We start from the raw sequence: 15,058 nt of genomic DNA, 5'->3' as shown, positions 1-15,058 counted from the left end.
CATTGTTTCCTTGTACTCTGCCATGTGTAGTGTCTTGTCTTCGACTGTATGCTCATTGGGGCAAGGGCTGTCTCTTTGTTCTATGTTTGTACGGCACCCAGCCCAACGGGGGCAGAAAGGGTTATGTGTGCTGAAGAAGTTATTCATTAGGAATTATTCACTCAGTGCTGAAGCTCACTGGTGGGAGAGTGCCGGAGGTAAATTTCACTGCTGCTATGCATGCTATGTCTGTTCCATAGATAACAGAGCACTTCACTCTCCAGAGCTGTAAGTCCATCATCTTTTACTAGCACTAAATTCACTCAGCAGAACAAAACACAGAAACAAGCATATGTGCACATTAAATACTCAATGTGTGTGGCCAGTACAAAACTAAGCCACTTTTTCCTGTCCTGCGTAAAGATCTAAGTATATCCTATGAGATTTACAATGTGATCTTGATAATATTCTATACATATTTTTCTAGGTATAAAGACGGATGAGTGTAAATAAGAAAGCACCAAAATTTTTACTTTCCAGCCAGCCCATTTGGCAAACCCAAGAGGTGTGTCGAGTTAGAAGAAACATCTAACTTCTGGGGGCATAGATGAATTTAATAGCTGATCCCTTTTTGGTAAGTCAAGCACCTGGCTGTTCTATTTGGATTCTGGCCTACCCATTGGCAAAGTGACGTCTGAGGGATTCTAAGCACAATGAATTGGAAAAAGAAGAGATTTAGGGAAAATTCAGTTCTTGACTGCTTATCTTGAGACCCCTGAGAGGGGTCTGACTTTCAAAAAGTGCTGAGTGATCACCTGTCAGGATCCTGGGCCAAGGTAGGCAGGAGTAGTGGCAGGCACTTGGGAGCCAGGAACCAACCGCAGGGGTCAGAGCTGGTGTCAGAGTCAGGTGTCAGGCTGAGGGTCAATACTGGGTACCAAGGTATGCCAGGAGTTCAGAGGCATAAAAGCAGAGCAGTCACAGCCCCTAGGTAAGGAGCCATATTGCTACTGGACTCTTTTGCTACACCTAATGGGCTTACATAGAATCAAGGAACTAAGACAATTGTCAGTGGAATCGATTGAGGTGGAATTTCCCAGGCATGCAACCTATGTGAATTGTGGTCACCAGGAGGTTTAGGTTGTAGCTGCAGGATGACAGTGCCGCTGTCAATCCTGCCAGTCCCCACATCACCCTTTGTAAATCACCCCCTTACAAGGGTCCTGGGCTGGGTGCCCGAAATCACTAGACTCTTTGAAAATATCTTGGCCCCAAAGCTCCACAATCCAAAGAGAGGGACTGGCTGGGTGTGTACCAAATTACTTTCAGACTGCAATGAAATAGGGCTAACAGCAATAAGAGAACAACAGGGCCAGAGCCACAGCTGAGGTCAGTGTTGATATGGTCATTTACTGCAGCTGAGTATCTGGTCCAGCAACTGGAAATGCTCACTTTAGAAGGTCAGGAAAACGATCTAAGGCTATGTCTACAATTCGCTGACATCAGATCGACTTATCTGGATCGACTGAGTGGCCAGTGAAGACTCGCTCAGTCGATCCAGAAATTGACATATTAAGACCACCTCCTCAAGAAGCGTAGCACTGCATCGACGGGAATGGTTCCTGTCGGCGCAGTGCAGTGAAGATGGCTCACAGAACAGAAGCAGAGAAGTCAATGGGAGTTACGCAAGTTTTTTGCGTAGCTTGCATAACTCCGGTCGACTGCCGCCGAATCTCGGAGGTAAGTGAAGACAAGCCCTAAGAAGCATTAGCCCCAGTGACCGATTAACCCTTTCTAGTGCCCCAAGACTCCCTCCGACCTGCTCTGTCTAAGGGTGGAAAGTAAAACACCTGCGGGCCAGAACTTCAAATATGCACTGGACACAATAACGGGGAGCATCTAGTTACCCTAGTGAGACACATAACAAAGTTAAAATAGAAATGGAAAACTGCTGTGATTGAGCCTCTCTGGGCAAACTGTCAACAGCTCCTAAGTGAGTTAGGAGCACAAGTTCCAATGAAGGTCAGTGGGGTTTGTGCTCCCAAGTCACCAGGCTCTTTTGAATGTCTCTCTTCTGTCTCCCTTTCGTTTCCCTGCTTAGACCTCTGAATGCTGAACCTCGTAAATCAGGAGTGGCTGCACTCAATGCTGTGGAGTTACTCCAGGGTAAAAAGTCTAAGTGAGAGGAGAATTGAGACCACTGTCAGCACAGGTGCTTTGAGATCCTCTGATAGAAGCCCCGAGATGTGGTATTTCAGTTACATCCTACATAACTACTTCCCTTTCTGTGCTCAGAAATTAAAGGGAATCCCTTGTGTGCCACACTGAGCGTTTCTCATTAGCACAGCCCAAGCAGAGGAGATACCTAGAGCAACGAGGGAGTGTTTCTTGCCCCGGCAGACCTGTGAACAATACAGATAGAAAGTTTTGGCTGAATATGAAGGGCAGATGTGGAAGCTGTTCCTCCTACGGCAGTGGTTTTCAAAGTGTTTTTTTAGGCTGCGCACCCTTTTCCAAATAATGGCGTCTACCACGTACCCTTATCTGAGATAGCGTCATACTATCCTATGATTAGATTCCCAAGTCTTACTAAATAAAATGTGTTGCCTCCCATTACAGGATTTGTCTTGCTTACCACCCTAGTCCTAGGGGACCATGATAGCAGAAAGCCAGAGGGAGAAAGGCTGCGTGGCCTGAGGGAGGCATCCCACACAAACTGTTTCACTAATCCCCTTCAGGTTGATGTGGAATTTGAACCCTGAACCTTCAGCACAGAGAACACAGCCTGCCATCGCTTGAGCACTAGGATTAAGCCAAAGCAGGCTGAGACTCATAGATCCTTTCTGTGGGCCAGGCACTAAAGGCACACACAGACCCACAGCCTGCCCCTTGAGTTTCAGCAGCACACTGAGACAGCAAAGCATCATGGAAGGCCATTGCAAAAGGGTGGTTCTCGTCCTTGTAGCTGGAGATGCCCCAAGATGACAGTAGGATACCACTGATATATCATAGCCATCTACTAACAACAGGGCTTCTTCATTTAAGCCCCATTGCCTGCATATCCATGTCCTTTTGTCCTCAGTACTGCATGGGAGGGCACTCAGGGAATCATAAGGAGTTCCCACCACAGCTGCAATATTGGGGACCCAGTGAGTGTCTCCCAACCCTCTCACTTCTTTCCTGACCTGGTCTTGGATGGAATCTTTGGTCCAGAAGGAAGACTCCCATTGCCTTGATATGGGTTATGCAGTGGGCTGGAAAGAGCTCATGTGTGGGCCTGCATGCCCATGTCATTTGGACAACCCAGTAAATCCCAGCACCTGGAGAATCCATCCCAGGCTTCATGCAGGACCTAGTACTTAGCTAGGAAGGTGACATTGGTTCATTTTAGGTTAGATGTCCAGCCAGAGCCAGTGTGCTCAGCAAAGCTTCTAGTCCTTTCCATTCATATTGATTCTTAGTATATTAACCATAGGCACCCATTGCTCTGGGACATAACAAGCAAGTCTCTCTTAGTGGCACATTTAACCATCTCCAGAACATTACAAGGTAAAGCAGAGAGACAAGGTCCAGCTGGACTCACCAGTGCGTCAGCAGAGTTGACAGTATCCAAAACAGGAAATGGATCGTGGTGTGGAAGACATGTGACAGGAAGTGATGTCGCAGTAGTCCCACTGTCATCCCAAGCCTTTTCTTTCTCTTGGACATGGAGCCAGAGGTGGCCAGAGTCAAAGCGCTCCTTGGTACACCTGACAACCTCCATATAGAGGCTAGTACAATAGATATAACCCTGAAATGCCAGTACAGTAACAAGAGAGAAAATTGCCCATCCTAGGACAATTCAAGGCCTGCAAAGCCTCAGAGTGGCACTCAAAACTGTATCCCAACACAGCTAGGAGTTTACTTAGACCTACAGTTCCTCATCAGCCTTACCACTAAAGCTATTGATTTACTCACCACAGAAGGCCAAAGTTTATTCTGGCTTATGCAGGAGAGCCACATGGGTAGAACTGAGGGCAGAATCTGGCTCGCTATCTCTTCTTAGCACCTTGTTTCCATGAGTCAGGCTAGATGCTGCCTGGTGGATTATTTAATGGATAAAATGGCACAACTTGTATGAAAAATGCTCTGCAAGGTAAATCTGTTAAGAATTTTAACTTGAGTCCATCTTTGGCTTCTACCATCTCTTAAACGAATTTACTCTCCTATTGCTGAATTTGGCAGTTAATTAGATAGTCCAGCCACCCGTTCAATAAAGGCCTGTCACAGCCCAATGTATTGGATGCTAGAAAGATCTTTTTCTTTCTTTCTTTCTTTCTTTCTTTCTTTCTGAGGGAGAGCTATCCCTGCTAGATGGAGGGATGGATGTTCAAATGATGAAAGAAAAAACACCTATACACACACACACACACACACATATATATAGGTGTGTTTATATATATATATACATTCACTTCCATCCTTACATGTATGCATACACATTTGCACACATTTATATATCCATCCATCCCCCAAATTTTTAAGAAATCGTTCCCTGGTGGTTTGAAACAAAACCAAACCGTTTCTTTTCCCTGAAATGTTGTTATGTTTCTTTATTTATTTATTGACATTGTACAGCTGATTCCATACCCAGTCTTATGCACTGTGATCTTTGACCTCCCCAGGGTCAGAAGCTCAATCAGTACGTTCCACTCTTGCCCCCACTTAATTCCTTTTCAGCTGCTCTTTCTTCGCACCCGAGTGCCATACACCAGCCAAAAGGATTCCTGACCAATACTGTGTGTGACCAAGTTTCTGTGACCTTGCAACCTGCATCGTAAAGGTCAAAGGGCTGCTCAGAACATTGCCCGTGTTTTCATTGCTAGATTTCAACTGTTTTTTTCTTCTTTTCATTAAATCTAGCCCAGCCAGCCTCTGAATGATTCTCTCTGTATGTTGACTTCTCTGGGCTATTTAAAGTTGGTAAAAGAGCCACTGAAAAATAAACAACCAAAGAAATCATTAGCACATCTCTGTTTAAGACAGGAATTTGCAGTATCTGTCCTGTTCGTATTCCAAGTGTGTTTAAGGCCAGTAAAGTAGCAACCTCGCTAATGCCTGACAGGCCCAGTGGGAATGGCTAAGCTTTGCCAATTAGTGAGCAAGCTTCCATTCCTGCCGAAGCTAAGCGCAATAAATGCCTTCAGTGGGAGTTGAGGGCACCTGGTGTCTCTCAACAGGTGCTCAGCACCTTGCAGCATTGAGCCCTCAATGAGCCCACAGAATTATAGAGCAATGAAAGAGCATCACCAAGGGCACTGCATGCCAACAAATATAGTCAAGCTGTACGTGTTTCCAATCATTCTCTGCTGATGCGCTGTGGTGTGTTTTGTAAGGAAGTCGTAGTACAATGATAGCTCACTGTGGCTCTTAGCTATTCACTGTTTGCTAAGGGGCCACCTCGTTTTGGTGCAGATTATAAACCATGTGGATTAGTGACATTCTGATGTGTATAAACATTGTTCCTTTTAAATCCACATACCTGCTTTCTGGGTGTTATTTTTTTTCCATTTGCAACAAGCAAGCACATGTCCATTCAGCCTAAATTGTTTTCCAAGATGCTTTCTAAATTGCCAAAAATGGAGTGCGGTCTATCAGATAGGACAATGGTCTAAGAGTCAGAAGATCTTCTCGGCTCTGCACTGACCTGCTGTGTGACACGGGGCAAGTCAATTTACCTCGCTGTGCCTCTGTATCTCTTCCCACCCTTTGTCTCTTGAGAGTGTGAGCTGTCTAGGCGAGGCACTGTTTCACTGGGTGTTTGTACAGCACCAAGCATAGTGGGCTCACAAGCTTGGTTGGGACTTCTAGGAGCTACTGTGATACATGCACTAACAACTGGTGATTAAGGTCATAGGACAAGGCTTTCTAAAGTGACTAGTAATTTGGGTGCCTCAGGTTTTGGGTGCCACCTTGAAGGGACTTGGTTTTCTGGCAGTGTCGAGCAATCCACATGCTGAAATTGAGACACCCCAAATTAGTGGCCATTGCTGAGAATCTTGGCCATGATTTATTTCGTAAGAATGTATGGGAGATATGCTTTCAAACCCCTTTGATGGCTTTGAAGTAATTACCCAATGTCACCAGGGGATCTCATCCTGTGAGATTCTTTATCATGGACAAGGTGGGGGGTAAAGTAGTTCACCTCCTGGAGTCCACACCAGCTCTACATTTCCATGACCCTGTGCTCATGAATCCCCAAAAAATCCTGCCTAACAGCAGACAGGCAGGCAGACTCCTTCTATTTAAAAGGTGCAGTACACAGAAACCAGAATAATGGTTACATAGTCCACACTGTTCATATGTTCTCTGTGTTGTATCTTACTCTGTACAGTGCACAACTCAGTGGGGCCTTGATCTTGGTTAGGGCTTCTAGGCACTACTATAATATTAGTCGATTTAGGCCCTTGTGATTGAAAAGGTTGGCTTGTATAAGTACATAGTATCGGGCCAATTTGCCTCGATGGGCTCCCTAAGAGAATGTCTAGTTCTTGTGTCCGGACTGTGGCTAAGTGGTGATCTGAGGGCTCACACAGGCGGCAGGTGGGACTTCCTATGAGCGGCATCATGTTTGAAGGATCGACTTTGAATGCGCTAATGGTAAAAAAGAAAAAGAAAAGAGACCTAGCTCTTTAAATCTCCTCTTTAAATGAGACATTCAGAGCACAGGAACTAACAGAGCAGGCAACCATACAAAAGTGATTAGGGGGATTTCAAGCTTAGAGAGCAGACTTTGTTAAGAAACATACTCATCACTCATGTTAACCGAAACCCTATTGGGGTGACAGCAACACAACCCTCTACTTGTAGAGATGGCTAGTCATTGGCCACAAGGCTGGCAGAGCTACGGATCTGCATGCGCGCGTGCATGAGAGAGAGTGAGCATTATCCTTGCTACACAGAAATACCTGAGTGCTTGTGTAAGGTCAAAGGCACAACATACTGGGCCATCCATAGGCGTGATGCCCACTGATGTCAATAGGAGCTGAGCATGCAGATAGAGGACAGCGTTGCAGCCATTTCTGATTAACCCTTGTGATGTCTCCAGTTAGGAATAAAGGGACATTTGGTTCCCTGGTGGAGTGGCCTATTTTATGTATATATCCCTGGTTTCGCCTTGGCATATGCCGTGCAGGAGGCAGTTATTTTGAGAAAGGTATGCTATAGATAACTGATCTGCAAGCAAGGTGTCCTGTTCCTTAATTTATTTTCAATTAGGCTGAATAGTTCTCTCCAATGAGAATTTCCTAGTGTCAATTCATTTGGTCACCCTGAGCCTGATACACGTGAAGGTGTCTCTGAAGAGTGGTGTGACCTGTCCCCTGGGTGCAACGTGACAAAACCGTTCTGTTTCTCCTTTACATCATCCCTTTCCTCAGCCTTCAGGCCCTCACCAAACTTTATTTCCTCCAGCCAGTGCAACAAGTTGTTGGTGAGGACAATTACAACACAAGCAAGAGTCTAAGAAAAGCACCTTCCCTCTGAGGATCTCAAAGCACTTTGCAAACATTAATAAAGCCGTACAATCCTGCTGTAATAGCATCAGTGTTAAGTCAGTGTCAGGTCACCTTGCCTGGGCCAGCTGTTGGGCTCGAACTCTGGATCTTTTGAGATAAATGTATGAGCATCTGCTGCTTGAGCTAAAAAAGGAACTCCTTTGACTTGCAGGGAGTCAGTCTCCTCCCCCTTGCTAGGTGGGCTAGCCCCCCAGGGCAGTGCCCAATGCAAAGGGGCCTTACTCCCAGGGGCAGCCTTTGGGCACTACTAAAGTATACATTTTAGGGGAGGACAAAGCCACATGGCTAATGGGGTTCAAGAAGTATATTAGCCGCATTCTGTAGTGGGGGACACCAAGGCACAGGGACTTGCTAAAGGCCCCACAGTGAGCCAGTGGAAGAACCTAGATCTCTGGGGCCCAGATCTTAGCCACAAGATTTTCCTTTCTCAGGCAATGTTAGCAAAGGCTTCTGATCACGGGACGGTGGGATCAGCCCCTCGGAGGGGTAAGGAAAAGTACATTTATCCCGGGAGCACTCAGCTGAAGGACAGGATGGAGAAAATTCAGCACTCGCCTCTCTCCCCAGCAAGGAGCTCACACCCTTCTTTCTCTTCCTTTTCCCCTCACCACCGATGCCGATGGAGCGCTCCCCAGTGCCAAAGGACAGATCCCCACCTGCCTGACCTCCCCTTCCAGGCAGCATCTCAGCCCACGGGTGCTTCCTGGCTCCAGGCCTCTCCTACCCTGGCTCTGGCTCCTGCAGCCTGCTCCCCAGCATGCAGCAGGGCTGAAGGGTTGCCAACAGGGTGAGCCCAGGGAAGGCAGAAAGACAAGTCATCCGGGGAGAGGAGCCTATTCCTGCCAGGGGAGAGGCAGGTGCCACCGGAAGTGCTTAGAAGAGACAACCCAGGCCACAGGCTTCCAGCCACAGACTCTTCCTCCTCTTTGGCACAGCACGTTAATTAAAGATGGTTTCAGCTTCCCCAGAGCACGATGTCTTCAGATCTGGGGTTGGAGCCTGTCTCCAGCTAAAACCCCGCATGATTAGCCAGTGTCCTAATGGTTAAAGTCCCTTTCATAGGATCATAGAAGATGAGAGTTGGAAGGGACCTCAGGAGGTCATCTAGTCCCACCCCCTGTTCAAAGCAGGACTAACTTCAGCTAAATAATCCCAGCCAGGGCTTTGTCAAACGAGGCCTTAAAAACCTATAAAGATGGAGATTCCACCACCTCTCTAGGTAACCCATTCCAGTGCTTCACTACCCTCCTAGGGAAAAAGTTGTTCCTAATATCCAACCTAGACCTCCCCCACTGCAAATTGAGACCATTGCTCCTTGTTCTGTCACCTGCCACCACTGAGAACAGCCTAGCTCCATCCTCCCTGGAAGCCCCTTCAGGTAGTTGAAGGCTGCTATCAAATCCCCCCTCACTCTTCTCTTCTGCAGACTAAACAAGCCTAGTTCCCTCAGCATCTTCTCATAAGTCATGTGCTCCAGCCCCCTCATCATTTTTGTTGCCCCCTGCTGGACTCTCTCCAGTTTGTCCACATCCTTTTTGTAGTGGAGGGCCCAAAACTGGACGCAATACTCCAAATGTGGCCTCACCAATGCCGAATAGAGGGGAATAATCACTTCCCTCAATCTGCTGGCAATGCTCCTACTAATGCAGTCCAATATGCTATTAGCCTTCCTGGCAACCAGGCACACTGCTGACTCATATCCAGCTTCTTATCCACTGTAACCCCCAAGTCCTTTTCTGCAGAACTGCTGCTTAGCCAATCGGTCCCCAGTCTGTAGCAGTACATAAGATTCTTCCATCCTAGGTGCAGGACTCTGCACTTGTCCTTGTTGAACCTCATCAGTTTTCATTTGGTCCAATCCTCCAATTTATCTAGGTCACTCTGTATCCTATCCCTGCCCTCCAGCATATCTACCACTCCCCCCAGCTTAGTGTCATCTGCAAAGTTGCTGAGGGTGCAATCCACCCCATCCTCCAGATCATTAATGAAGATGTTGAACAAAATCAGCCTCAGGACCAACCTCTGGGCACTCTGCTTGACATCGAGCCATTGATCACTACCCATTGAGCCCGATGATCTAGCCAGCTCTCTATCCATCTGATAGTCCATTCATCCATCCCATACTTCTTTAACTTGCTGGCAAGACTACATTGGGAGACCATATCAAAAGCTTTGCTAAAGTCAAGGTATATCACATCACTGCTTTCCCCACATCCACAGAGCCAGTCATCTCATCATAGAAGGCAATCAGGTTGGTCAGGCATGACGTGCTCTTGGTGAATCCACGCTGACTGTTCCTGATCACCTTCCTCTCTTCCAAGTGCTTCAAAATGGATTCCTTGAGAACCTGCTCCATGATTTTTTTGGGGGACTGAGGTGACACTGTCTGGTCTGTAGTTCCACAGATCCTCCTTCTCCCCTTTTTAAAGATGGGCACTATATTTGCCTTTTTCCAATTGTCCAGGACCTCCCCCAATCGCCACAAGTTTTCAAAGATAATGGCCAATGGCTGTGACATCACATCAGCCAACTCCCTCAGCATCCTCGGCTGCATTGCATCCGGCCCCATGCACTTGTGTATGTCCAGCCTTTCTAAATAGTCCTGAACCTGTCCTTTCACCACTTAGGGCTGCTCACCTCCTCCCCATTCTGTGCTGTCCTCTGCACTAGTCTGGGAGCTGACCTTGACTGTGAAGACAGAGGCAAAAAAAGCATTGAGTACCTCAGCTTCTTTGACATCATCTTAAGGTTGCCTCCGCTATTCAGTAAGGGGCCCACACTTTCCCTGAATTTCTTCTTGTTGCTAACGTACCTGTAGAAACCCTTCTTGTTATCCTTCATGTCCCTTGCTTGCTGCAACTCCAATTGTGCTTTGGTCTTCCTGATTTCACTCTTGCATGCTCCAACAGTATTTTTATACCTTTATGTTTATGTGAGCAATTTGGCACCTTCTTACCCAACTGATCCACTCCCTGTGTGTCTTTGAATCAGAGCCGATTTGCTATGGATGAAAGCAAACTCTGACTCTTGCCAAGTTAGCAAAGCTACAGAGGGTGACATGAGCCGTGCATTTGCCTGAGACCTATCAACAGAGCTTCCATCTAAGTGCTGGTGGTGGGATATCTATTTCTGCCAGTGACTACATCAGAGGCAAAAAGTAACAGGGATGCGTTCTCAGCTTCTTGGTGGAGTTTGCAGCACTGGTGTCTGGAAAATCATTTGACTTGTGAAAGGGGCAAATTTGTTCCAGTTTCAGTGAGAGAGACATAAATGGAAACCCCCCTAGTGACATTCCTTAATTGTTTAGCATCATTTTTTCAACTGATAATTGCACATGAAGAGACAAAAATCCTGCTGCCACATGCAAAGTCTTCATAGCAGCACCAGCCCAGGAGGGAAGCGAATGGCAGGAAGTAGATTGCTTTGAAGCAGCCCATGTGAGTTTAGGGCTATGGTTTTAATCTGGAACAACAGCAGCACTTTGAACACACACAGAAGACACGTTGTCATCCTCAGACACTTCCCTAATTCCCAACAGTGGCGGACACATCTCGAAAGAAATGCTGCCACAAGAGTGTTACCGGGAATGGAGCACACACATGCAAAGGGAAGACCCAGACTGATTTCCCCAAAGAACTTCCATATGCAGCTGCCTAGAACAATTGGATATGGAGTCTTATAATGTGTGTTACCATAGCACCTAGGAACCCCACATTATGCTAGGTGCTGTATGTACATACAGTAAGAGACATTTCCCGTCCTGAAGAGCTTACAACCCAAGTAGACAAGACCAAGAGTGGGTGGGGAAGCAGCACCATCAAGGCGTTAAGTGTGATGTCTTAGGCCTTGTCTACACTACAAAGATAAATCAATCTATGTTAGGTCAACTTACAGCCATCACATTAATTACTGCAGTGGCCGAACCCTTCCTTGGGTCAGTGGCATGCATCCTCACCAGAAGTGCCTCCACCAGCCTAAAGGGGATGGTGTGGGGAGCTGAGACCCGTCTCTCAGTTCTGCTGGCAGCTCCCTGCTGGGAGCCCGACTATCCCACAGGCTTCTGGCGGGCTGCCCCTCTCCCTCTCCATTCCCCACCAGGAGCAGGATCCAGTTGACCAGGGTTCTCACCCCGGCTTCCCCCCAGGCGGTAGCAGGGTCCAGCCTCCTGGCTCTCCAGTGGAGTGGTGGGCAGCTGGGCTCTAGCTGCCCGGCTTTCTTGGAGCTGTGACATTGACAAGAATGACAGCCAATGTAAGGAATGCACGGTCTGCACTGACACTGCATTGCCTTGACTGCACTGACATAAGCCCTACGTCTCTCATCGAGGTGGTTGTATTATGTCAGCATAGCAGGGTGTGACATCAGCAGGAGGAGCATTTCAGCGTGTACACCTCCACTGCTGTGTCAACAAAACTCTGTGGTGTTAAACAGGCCTAGGTCTAGGACAATAAGACTTGCTTTGCAAGCCTGGGTTCACATCCTGGCTCGGATTTTTAGATTGGCTGGTGGTGGAGAATAAGGGACCTGCTTCTGTTGCCGCTGTACTGGTAAATTTTCTAATGGTCCCTTCTGGCCTGAAACTCTTTGAATCTGTTAAAGTGAGTCGTCATTTGCTAAACTGGGAATAGGATGCAGGGCATCCCTCTAATTCCCAGCTCACACTGCCTATGGCTGCTGATTGGAACAGAGTCCAGTTTGGTAGTCACGGTTTGCTGGTTTGGTAGTATTGTTTGCTGGACCACTGGAAATGAATTCAGTGTTGCACCCTCTCATACCTTTATCATGAGGCTTGTGATATTTGGAGTTTTTCTTAAAGCCCCAGGTCCTGGAGCCAGATGATTACATGAGAAGGTCAGCTTTCATTTGAAAAAATAGTAAGTTTCTAGTCCTCGTGGTTGGAGAGAAAAGCTTGAAAAAATGACTCAGAAGACTCGAAAACGAGAAAACAAAGAATAAGATTCCAACATGAGTTGACAATCTCATGATTCTGGGAGAGCCTGATGTGTGATTTTTGAACACTCAAGACTAGCAACACTGTGAATTACGGTGGCCTCCCATTACTTGTGAACTAGTGTCCAATGCAGTAGTATGACCACTGTGTATTGTCACCATCTGGTAACCACGGACTGAAAAAGCTGTGGAGACACAATTTCTCTCTTGCCCATAGAGGATGTCCTCATCCCTGCCAATGCTAGATGAGGGTACAATGCTGGAGCAGCACACTGCTGCCGTACCTGCTTTGTGGCTAACTCAGAGGACTTCAGTTTTCTGTATTAAATGAGATAGATAGATAGATAGATACCATCAGGACATAAAAAAAGATTGTTACTGCAGCTTCAGGTGACTGCTGGGCATATGTGAATCTGCAGTTACCTCTCTACGACAATGCAGAAGGACATTCAGCAAATAAGTAAAACCTAACTTTAATTATCTTTTTCATGTCCTGCAAATTCCTGACAGCATCTATCTATCTGTCTACCTAGCTATCTGTTTTTCCGTCTATTTATCTCATCTAACACAATCTACCTAACTAACTCTCCTCTGACATTTCTTTATAAAATCATTGTGGATAAAATTTGCAGATGCCACAAAAACTGGCAGAGTGGTAAATAATAATGAGGACGGGGTGGTCAGACAGCACAACCTGGATTGCTTGGTAAACTGGACCTGTTTGAAGAAAATGTGTTTTATTACAGCCAAATGCAAAGTTAGCCATCTAGGAACAAAGAAGGCAGGCCTACAGAATAAGGGACTGTGTCCTGGAAAGCAGTGACTCTGAAAAAGATCTAGGGGTCACAGCAAGACAACATAAGCCCCCAGTATGATGCTGGGGCAAAAAGGGCTAATGAGATCCTTGGCTATATAAGCAGGCTAGTGAATAGGAGCACGGGAGTGGCTTTAAATCTGTATACGGCACTGGAGAGACTGACACTGTAATACTGCATCCAGGTCTGGTGTCCATGTGCTGAAAGGATGTTGAAAAATAGGAGAGATTGAAGAAAAGAGCCAAAAAAATTATTTGAGGGCTGGAGAAAATGCCTGATAGTGAAAGACTTAACAAGCTCAATCTGTTTAGAATATCACAAATAAAATTGTAGGTGACTTAATTACTATGTACAAGTACCTTCACAGGGAGAAGATATTGTGGACTAACTGGCTTTTTAGCCTAACAGAACAAGAACGTATAGCTGGAAGTTAACGCCAGACAAATTTAAACACAAGATTAGACACAGCCCTTTAACATGAGGGTGTCTAGCCACGGGAACAAACTGCCAGTGGAGGTGATGGATTGTCTATCTCTTGATGTCGTCACAACAAGCCTGGATGCCTTTCCAGATGATTCTTTAACCAAACATAAGTTATGGATTGCAATACAAGGGCATCTGGGTGAAATATAACTGCCTGTGAGGAGGTCAGACTAGATCAGTGGGTCTCATCCTATTTACCATTGCCCACAATGTGTTACGTGGGCCACAGACAATACTACCTGTAGGGCCCTCAGGATGTCACATGGGCCACAGCTGTGTGCTGATTGGGCTGCAATCGGCCCACAAGCCACAGGTTGAGAACCGTTGGACTAGATGATCTGATGGGTCCTTCTGGCCATAAATTCAATGACCTGTGAATCTTTAGTCTAATCTTTCTGTCTGTCTAGTCATCAAATCACCATGCTGTCTAGTCACTGTGCTATGATGTTGCAGAATGATGAATTAAGTTACCACAAAAAGTTACCACAGGTTACCACAAAAACCTGCCCGCCACATTTGCGCAGCCCACAGGGACGTGGGTAAGTTGCAGCCTTTGGGCCCATGATGTGATTGTCAGTGTTTCTTCTACACTTTTTTAATACCCTTTGAGAATATATGTTTAAAAAAACCAAAACAACCCTGCCCTACCACTGCCGACATGAAGAGTAGCCCCCTCGCAGCTTCTTGGTAGTGCCCAGGGCCCAAGCATAATTTTTTCAGACCCAGTACAAACTTTTAACACAGGCCCCCTCCCATAAAGGGGGTAATGAGGGTTGCAGCCTGGGATGGGCCCCCCCAGGGTCTCCGGGCCCTGGTAAAGTGTACCCTTTCCCCCCCCACATGGGGGCCCTGATAGCGCCAGCACGGATGCCAACTGTCAGAGCAGCATATGCCCACAGTAGCTGACGTTCAGGCTCAGATCTGCATACAGGTGTGAAGCCGGGTTTCCATTGCAATGTGGACATTCAAGAGTGGGCTTGGAAACACAAGTCCACAAGTGTGCCGTGTAGACATCTCACTTGCATGCCACTCTGCCCTCTGCCGAGGCAACAGCAGACTGAGTTGTGTTCATGACCGGCCTTCCCTCTCCCCTCCCCTCCGTCCCGAGACAAGAACAACAGAGGTTTCAAAATTAATATATATTTTTTATTGAATAGCCACCCATAGAATTACTTCTTTTATTTCAGCAGTGGTTCAGTAACAGTTATTAGCTTGCAAGAGAAGAAAACCAAATAGAAGAGGGTGCTTTAAAATAAATAGGGACACTTTTTATCT

Source organism: Emydura macquarii, unplaced genomic scaffold (assembly GCF_026122565.2).
Source record: "Emydura macquarii macquarii isolate MOO-44397 ecotype Brisbane River unplaced genomic scaffold, CSIRO-AGI_Emac_v2 contig_1253, whole genome shotgun sequence".
Taxonomy (NCBI): Eukaryota; Metazoa; Chordata; order Testudines; family Chelidae; genus Emydura; species Emydura macquarii.
This window is presented reverse-complemented; position numbering follows the sequence as displayed.